Raw genomic sequence first — 9,095 nt, forward strand, 5'->3', positions numbered from 1 at the left:
TTTTGACAAATTCACATGGATAGGAACGTTTATACACTATTTAAATCTAAGTGTCATAAGATTTCCTCCTTCATGAAAATGATTGTGAGAAAATGCTTTCACTAAGAAAGATTTTAAGAAGATAGTGATTGTAAAATTGCATTCTCGAACTCAATTATGGTTACGGCATCCCTTTCCATAATTTGAATTGTGAGGTTTGGCAATTAGTCTTAATTGTTAAGACACACATATGGACTATCGAAGGCAAATGTGTATAAGTTCAAGAAACCTTGATAAAAGATTATCAAAGCACTATGTATTAGAAACATGGACTCAAGAAATTCAATAGGTATTGTCTTTCTGGAAGTTAAGATGTTTAAGAATACATGTCGAAGCTAGTGGGAGCATAAGTGTTATGTTTTATAATAATCATCATGATAGTGGGAGCATAAATGTTATGATTATTAAGGAAAGTATTGCAAGGTTAGCAATATTAATTATAGAAAACAAGAGTCATACTTTGCAAAGTTGTAAGAGTTGAAAGGTTGTTTTGCTATAATTAAGGGAGAGAATATTATGCTTCATTTCAAATCTAAAGGATTAGGTTGAGAAATGTTAATAAATTTAGTCAAAGGTACAAAGTGTGTTCTTAAAATTTCGATTATGATTACGGCATCCCTTTTCACAATTCGAATTTTGAGAACATAGCAAATAAAACATTATGCGTCGTGTCCCATACGCTTCGGGTATAGGATCGATTGCAAATGCTTCAATGTTTGACCATTCCAAAAAAAAAAATTTCCAAATGTCGAGCGCATTTAGAGGGAAAAGGGACTAGAATTGGTTTTGACTAAAATAATTAAACAACTATCAAAGGACAATCCAAGTTCGACGAGGATTGGTCGCTTGTGAGTAGTTGGAAGTATAGTATTGGAAAATATGGAAATGTTTCCATATTGGATGGACCATATCGACATCATTATGAATAGATAAGATTCTATTAAGAATGAGTTGTCATATGGAACATATGGAAGTGTGTCCATATTGGGAATTGAATATTGAGAAATCTATGACTAGATTAGAAACTTCTATGCAAAAGGATGTTCAAAGAAAGTACTTTGAGTGAGAGACATCACATCTATGTAATTGTCTTGTAACAATCTCCGATGGAAGACTTTGTAATATCATTGGCAATAGTCTTTGTGACTTTGGTGCAGTGACATTACGAAAGGATAGTTGCATAGAATGTTAGAATCTAGCATATTATATAAGTAGCAAGAATTTGATATTCTTTGACTTATGAAAAACGGATTTGGAGTTGTGAAATGAGAAGGATTGGAAATGTGTTCAATGAGATCTATTTCACAAAGTAAGAACCATAGGTAAACATTGTGCGCATGCTAGGAGCATGAGACAAGTGTTGGAATTCAAGTGAGAAGTTGATTACCCGAAACGAAAAATAATGAGTAATCAATATGGTGATAAATAAAAGGTGTTTTATTTATACTCAAAGGTTTGAGGCCATATGGGATTAGTATTATTCTTGTGTTTCACATTTGCATGTTTTGACTTCCAGAATAATTGAGTTTATTAAGAATAATCGAATTATTCAAACGGGCCACAGTCGTTCATATGTTGGAAGTAGGTATGAATGAAGACTGTCGTGAATTGGTGTGTGGAATGTCTAAAAGAGTATTAGACATAAGCAAATGTTTGCTGCAACGTTCATGAGTGCTTATGAATATGAATTTGAGCATTGGATTAAACCCACGCTCACTTGGATCACTCCATGAATTGTATCACGAGTGATTGGTGAGACGATAACATCTTATATTCTTGAAATCGAGATGTGTGAGTTGTATCTTGCAAATCGGTTGCACATTGATAATATGTAAACGCACTAGTAACTTGGTGTTATAAAACATATTGTTGTGTGTAATTCGGTGCGTGAGTGCAAGCGAGCATTGTATCAAAGTTTATCCATTCCTTTTATTCAAAGTAGGATAAAAGCGATATCTTTGGGCCCCTCGATGGTTTAGTGATGACAAACGTAAATGCTCGGCCGGGCTAGGGCTAATTTGATTTGTTCAATTAGTCAGTCGTCATAAATCGGAAATCGAGATATAGTACAAAGAGAATGATTTGAAATCATATCTCATATGATATCTAGAATGGAGGAATGTATGATCCCTTATCTAAGGACACGCGTATTTGATATGATCAGAGTTGACAGCGGCTTTGGAAAGCTACGATTGCAGATCGGGATCCGAAGTCATACGCAGAATAGTTATTAGACTTATCCAAGTGGGAGACTGTTGGATTAGTGTCTAAGTCCATAACTATTTTGGTATGTACTTGACCCGATGGTGCATGGTCCTTTTGGGTTGCCTTCACCAAAGCAACTTGATTGGAGAAATAAATAGAAAGAGAGGATAATATGATTTATTAATATGTTATAAGGATAATATATTAAAGGAGAAATCATATTTGTTTAATTAATATTGGTCAATAATTAATTGAGAATTAATTTTGTGATCAAGTGTAATTAATTAAACTTGAGGGGCTGAATTGTAATTATGTGATAGTTACAAAATAAGGTAAGGATTATCTTATAAGTATGGTGAACGAATTTAAGGTTGGAAAGCCTTAGAATTCGAGTATGATAAGGATTCTAGGATTATCTTATTGGTTGCTTAATGGATAATCAACTAGATAAGGATAATGACTGAAACCCTATCTCTACACCTATATAAACACCCCTAGGGTTATGAATTCGGGTATCCCTTCCCAAGAGGTCCCAAATACGAATTCTAACCTCCCTCCTCTCTCCTTATACCTTCTCCACTTGCTTATGGTGTTTGTAAGCCATTAGAGGAGTGACACTTGTGACTCTCTGCTTTCCAAGGTCAATTCAAGGAGGAATTGGATTGTTATTGCTATATAACAATCAAGGTATGTTCTTAAACCTATTTACATGTGAATTCTGATTTCCATTTGCTAATATTAGGATTCAAAGTCTTGGATTCAAAGTATGTACAATAGAGAAACCTAGATCCAAGCTTTAGGGTTTGTATGAGCACATAGGATGTCTTATGCCCAAAAACCCATCACAACATACAATAGGAAATATCAAATAACCACCTATACATATGATAATCACATAGCATATAGAAATCCATCAAGCCCCGCCCGGCATCGGGCCTTAGCCCGAAAAAAGAAACACAAAAACACAAGCACATGCAAGTGTCACAAATACAACTAGCATACTAACAACATAACATTAACATGGGCCGACATTGGTGCCATCGACCCGCTAAACCCGGTAAGGAAACTCACCTCGAATACAGAAAGGTAGTTGAACGGATCCCGGCTCCGAATATCGACTCTACTCAACCCCAAAACATAAAAGATTTCCTTAAGCACAACAAAAAATGCCCAAAAGACCCTCATAGGTCAAACTTGGCTAACGACTAAAGGGAAAGTCAAAGTTAACGGCGCGAGTTGACCCAACTCGCCGAGTTGTCCTTCAACTCCCCGAGTTTATCCATCAGTCTGCAAAGATGGGAAGAAACCGATCCAACTCGCCAAGTTCACTAGAAATCCAACATCTTAATCCATTAAGTCGGCCTTATCAAACTGGGTTTAAAACCTAAACACTAGGCTTAAAAGGGTAAGGACTTAATCATTTATCATTAAATCAGCAATGGCATAACCCCAAACTGAAGATCTGGCCATAAAAGCTGAATGGCTACATAAATTTTCCTACTTTACACTCATGCATGACTAGAAGAAGCTCAAATGCCCAAAAGACGCCATAAAAAGGACTTAATAAATGCATGAAGCCCTTAAGACCATAAAGTTGACACCTTTATGCCAAAAGAGCTCATGAAGATCATAGATATGAAAGAATAACACTTGGCATGTCCTACACCCCCATCAACCAGCCAAACATGGCTAAAAGAATAAAAACTAACCCAAGAAGGTGATCTAAGTCAATATTAAGCAATGTTAGAACTTTATATCCGAAATATGCTGGAAATGGAGCAGAGAAACAAGATTTGAAACTCCTATTTGAACCACCACCTTACACCAATCTTTTCTTCCTTCAATGAGCTTCAAACACACCCACAAGTTTCAAGATTAGGGTTAAGGGCTATGGAGGCTGGGAATGAGGCGAACACCTAGGAGTTAAGGTGTTTAAATAGGGTGCAAAACCCTAAAATTAGGGTTTCCTTCCCAGCTGTCAACTCCCCGAGTTGAGGCATCTTAACTCGTCAAGTTGACTCATTAAACCTCGCGGCCAAAACAACTTAGACACGTTGACTTGAGGCTTCCAACTCGATGAGTCCTTCAACAAAAGCAAAAAAATTGGAATTAAATTCATACCAGTAACCAGACGCTACAATTCTCCCCCATTTAAATCGGACTTTGTCATCGAAGTCCACTGTCTCGAATAATCCTGGGTAATGCTCCCTCATCTCCTCATCAGGCTCCCAAGTCCACTACAACCCCTTGCGATACAACCACTGCACTTTCACTAGCTCCACTACCTTGTTCCTCAAGGTTTTCGTCTTTCGATATAATATTGCCACTAGTTTCTCAACATAATTCAGGCGATCATCCACCTGAATATCCTCCAAGGGTACAATTTCAGAATCATCCGTCAAACATTTCCGTAGCTGAGAGATATGTAATATGCTATGAATCTAGTTGAGCTCGGCAGGAAGATCTTGACGATACGCTACCCGGCCCACCTGAGCCAAAACCGTGAAGGGACCAATATATACATGGGGCCCAACTTGCCCCCCTTCCTGAACCGGATGCCAGCTTTCCAAGGTGATACCTTCAGGAGAACCATATCTCCCACCTAGAACTCCAAATCTGACCGACGCTTGTCAGCATAGCTCTTCTGCCGACTCTGAGCTGTCTGGAGTCTGCTCCGAACCTGTGGAATCATCTCAGTAGTCTTGAGTACCACCTGAGTACTCCCTATGACTCGCTAACCGACCTCGCCCCAACAAATCGGGGTTCTACATTTCCTCCCGTAAAGCATCTCGAAAGGAGGTCGATCAATGCTAGTGTGATAACTGTTGTTATACAAAAATTCTGCTAACGGAAGATACGTATCCCAACTCCCACCAGAATCCAATACGCACGCACCCAACATATCCTCAAAATTCTGAATCGTCCTCTCACTATGCCCGTCGGTATGAGGATGAAAAGCCCTACTGAAATGGAGACGAGTACCCGTCTCGTCATGAAACCGCCTCCAAATTTTGGAAGGAAAGCGAACATCCCGGTTTGAAACTACTGATACTGACACTCCATGACGTGCCACCACCTCCTAAACATAAATATTGGCTAGCTTCTCAGCGGAAATACTCTCCTAGATCGGAATAAAATGCGTGCTCTTGGTCAATCTTTCCACGATGAACCAAATAGAATCCACTCCGAATGTAGTCCTGGTTAGCTTCGTGATAAAATCCATCGTGATGTCTTCTTTTTTCCATATGGGAATCTCCAATGGATGCATCTTGTCGTGAGGTCGCTGATCCTCGGCCTTGACTTTCATGCAAGCCATGCACTGCTCCACAAACCATGCTAGATACTGCTTCATGCAGGGCCACCAATAATTAGGGCGAAGATCCCTACACATCTTGTCGCCTCAGGATGAATGGAGAATCTCGACTTGTGAGCCTCCTCCATCAGAACTTGGTGCACCCCGCCCTAATACAGAATCCAGATCCTCTGATGCAAAGTCAAAAATCCACAGCTATCATAATCGAAGGAAGCCACCTGACCATCCGCTCACACATCCAGAGCTCTTCCTTCATAGCCTCAACATGATCCACTCGAGTCCACTCCAACAATAGAGTAATCACTGTCATCCTCAAGCATATACCACTAACCGGAGTTGCGACTGCCTTCAGCTAAGAGCATCAGCCAACACATTGGCCTTTCCCGGGTGGTACATGATCTCACAATCATAATCCTTCACCACATCCCACCAACAACACTATCACATATTAGGTTCGGCCGATCCATCAAATACCTCAGGGTCTTGTGGTCCGTGTACAACGAACCCCATAGAGGTAATATCGCCAAATATTGAGGGCGAAAACCACAACCCCCAACTCCAGATCAAGCGATGGATAATTCTCCTCATGAGGCTTCAACTGCCTTGAAGTGTATTCGATCATGCGACGACGCTTCATCAGAAGTGCACCCAAACCTATGATCGAAAAATCATAATAGACCATAAAATCATCGATACCCTCTGGCAAGGTCAGAATCAGCGCCTCACACCATCGCTGTCTAAGAGTCTCGAAAGCTGCATACTGCTCAGGCCCCTACGAAATGTCATGACTTCTTGGTCAGTTGGGTCAATGGAACAACAATCTTGGAGAAATACTAGATGAGTCTCCGATAATACCCAACCAAACTAGGAAAACGTTGAATATCAGATGGAGAACTCAGAACCTCCCACTGCATCATGGCCTCGACCTTGGCCGGATCGACCATAATACCCGTCTGACTGACAAGGTGCCCCAAAAACTGCACCTCGCGCAACCAGAACTCGCACTTGGAGAGATTTGCAAAAAGTCTCTCCCTCCTCAATGTCTCAAGCACCTTTCTCAAGTGCTCCTCGTGTTGCTCCTGCATCATGGAATCAACCAAGATATCATCAATAAAGACTATCATTGACCGATTTAGCATCGGTCTGCACACGCGGTTCATGAGATCCATGAACTCGACAGGAGCATTGGTGAGCCCAAAATGGCATCACCACAAACTCATAATAGTGATAACGAGTCCAGAAAGCAGTCTTTTGCATATCCTCGTCCCTAACTTGCATCAGATGATAACCCGATCGCAGATCGATCTTAGAGAACCAGGATGCACCTTGAAGCTAGTAAAAGAGATCATCAATCCTTGGTAGTCGAGAAACATCCGATGAGACCGATGAGACCTACGAGACCTATCATTCTTCTTAACAAACAGAATCAGGGCTCCCCATGGAGAACTGCTCGACCTGATAAATTCTTTGTCCATCAGCTCTTGCAGCTGTGCAGACAACTTTTGCATCTCAGGAGGGGCCACGCGATATGGTGCTTTGGCTATCGGAGTCGTACCTAGAATCAAATCAATCCGAAAGTCCACCTGCTGATGTGGAGGTACCCCAGGCAAATCCTCTGGAAATATGTACAGATGCTCTCGCACAACCGAAACATCGTCTAAGGTCGCCTTACCCAAATCTTGGGTATCCATTACATAAGCAACAAAACCAGAACATCCCTGATGAATATAACGTCTGGCTCTCACTGTTGAACACATAATCGGCCCACACCGCGGTCTCTCACCCGGAATCACCAACTCTCCCCCACTTGGCGTTCGAACCCGCACTAGCTGCTACTCACAATCAATCACCGCCCCATTAGGGCTCAACCAATCCATGCCCACGATGACCTTGTTCCCACAAAAGGAATAGGAACCAGATCAACTGGATAACGCTCACTGAACAATTGAAGGGTACAATCCCGATGAAACCTTGCGACCCAGACTGTGCTACCATCAACAATCTCTACATCAAGAGGACGATCTAGCTCCCCTGGAGCTCCAACAAATCTCTTGCTAAGCGCAAGAGATACAAAAGATCTGGTAGCCCCTGAATCAAACAATACCAAGGCATAGATACCGTTCACGAGGAACTATCCTACAATAAAACACATAAACATAAGCAACAATTCAATAAAAATAAATAAATAAGGAGAGGATACATATTTGTCACAACGTCGAGAGCTAGACGAGCATCCTTCGCCGTCAGTTGGAATGCCCTGCTCTTCGCCGCTGGCGTATCTGCCTGGCCCTAACGGGTGTCAGTAATCCTCAATGTTGCAGGACCAGGTGCTGAAACCGGTCTTGCCGTAGCCAAACTCGGACAATAGGCCTTCTTGTGGCCCTCTGATTGCCCTGAAAGCAAATCAGGTCAGATACAGAGTGGTGGGGGTGGTTGTAGTATAATCTCTGCTAATATGACCAGTCCGGTCGCACTTGAAGCATCCAGAACCCACCCCTATGCACGTCACCTCGTGCATCTTGTCGTGCTTTCTACAACGACTATGACCCTACTAGCCTCTCGGTCTATAATCAGATACCATGGGCCTCTTGCCCGAACCCTCAACACTCATCGCAGAATCTGGCTTCCTTTTCTTCTCTATCTGTAAGTCGATCTCCCTTTCTATAGCCCTCGCTATCATGTCTTCCAGCGTCTTGCAGCTGGATAGGCTAACGATCTGCTGAATGTCGCTCCTCAACATCTCATGGTAAAGGAAACGATGGAGGACGGTGGCACAAACGAAAAACAATGGAGGACGCCGGCACAAACGAAACCTGGAGGGGTTAGGCGGAGTTCACAGAGCTTACTGAGAGTCAAAGAACGACGACATTGGCGGAGGGGAAGGGATGAAGGACGGAGGTAGTGGCGGAAGGCTGTGATCGAGATGTTGTCGCTGGTGGTGGGTCAACGCTAGGGTTTTATTGATTTCAATCTATGACCAGCGAAGCGTTGTGGCTTTGCGTTTGGCTAAATAGATATATCGTCGAGGGTGTTGATGGAGATCGATTGTTGCTTTGCGTTTGTGCGGGAAGGTGGAGAATGAGCAAGCGAGTGAAAGGGTGAATATTAAAGAAATGTGTTTTGGAGGTCCGAATACGAAGGAGGCAGGAGTAGTGGGGAAAACTTAAACCTAGAAAATTTTAGGGAAAGTGGGATTTTTGGAGGGGAATGAAAATACGAAGGGCGCGTATAAGGTTTTACACCAATGTTTTAAAAACCTTTTTGAACCGGTAGGTCAAACTGGTTGGACCGGGAACCTGGGGAGGGAGTGGTTCAACTATGACCGGGTTTATGTCGATTTTTGAACTGGATTGAACCGGCCAAAATAAATTGGTTGAACCGGTTAAACCGAATAATAACACATGAAAAATAATCATTTACATAATAAACTTTGGAGTTTTTCTTCTAATATATTTAGTTTTCTCTAAATAAAAACATATGATAAATGTTATAAAGGCTTTTTGATGTGTTTGCATTCAGCTAAAACTATATTTTGTTA

The sequence above is a fragment of the Lactuca sativa genome, chromosome 3 (genome assembly GCF_002870075.4).
Source record: "Lactuca sativa cultivar Salinas chromosome 3, Lsat_Salinas_v11, whole genome shotgun sequence".
In the NCBI taxonomy this organism is placed as follows: domain Eukaryota; kingdom Viridiplantae; phylum Streptophyta; class Magnoliopsida; order Asterales; family Asteraceae; genus Lactuca; species Lactuca sativa.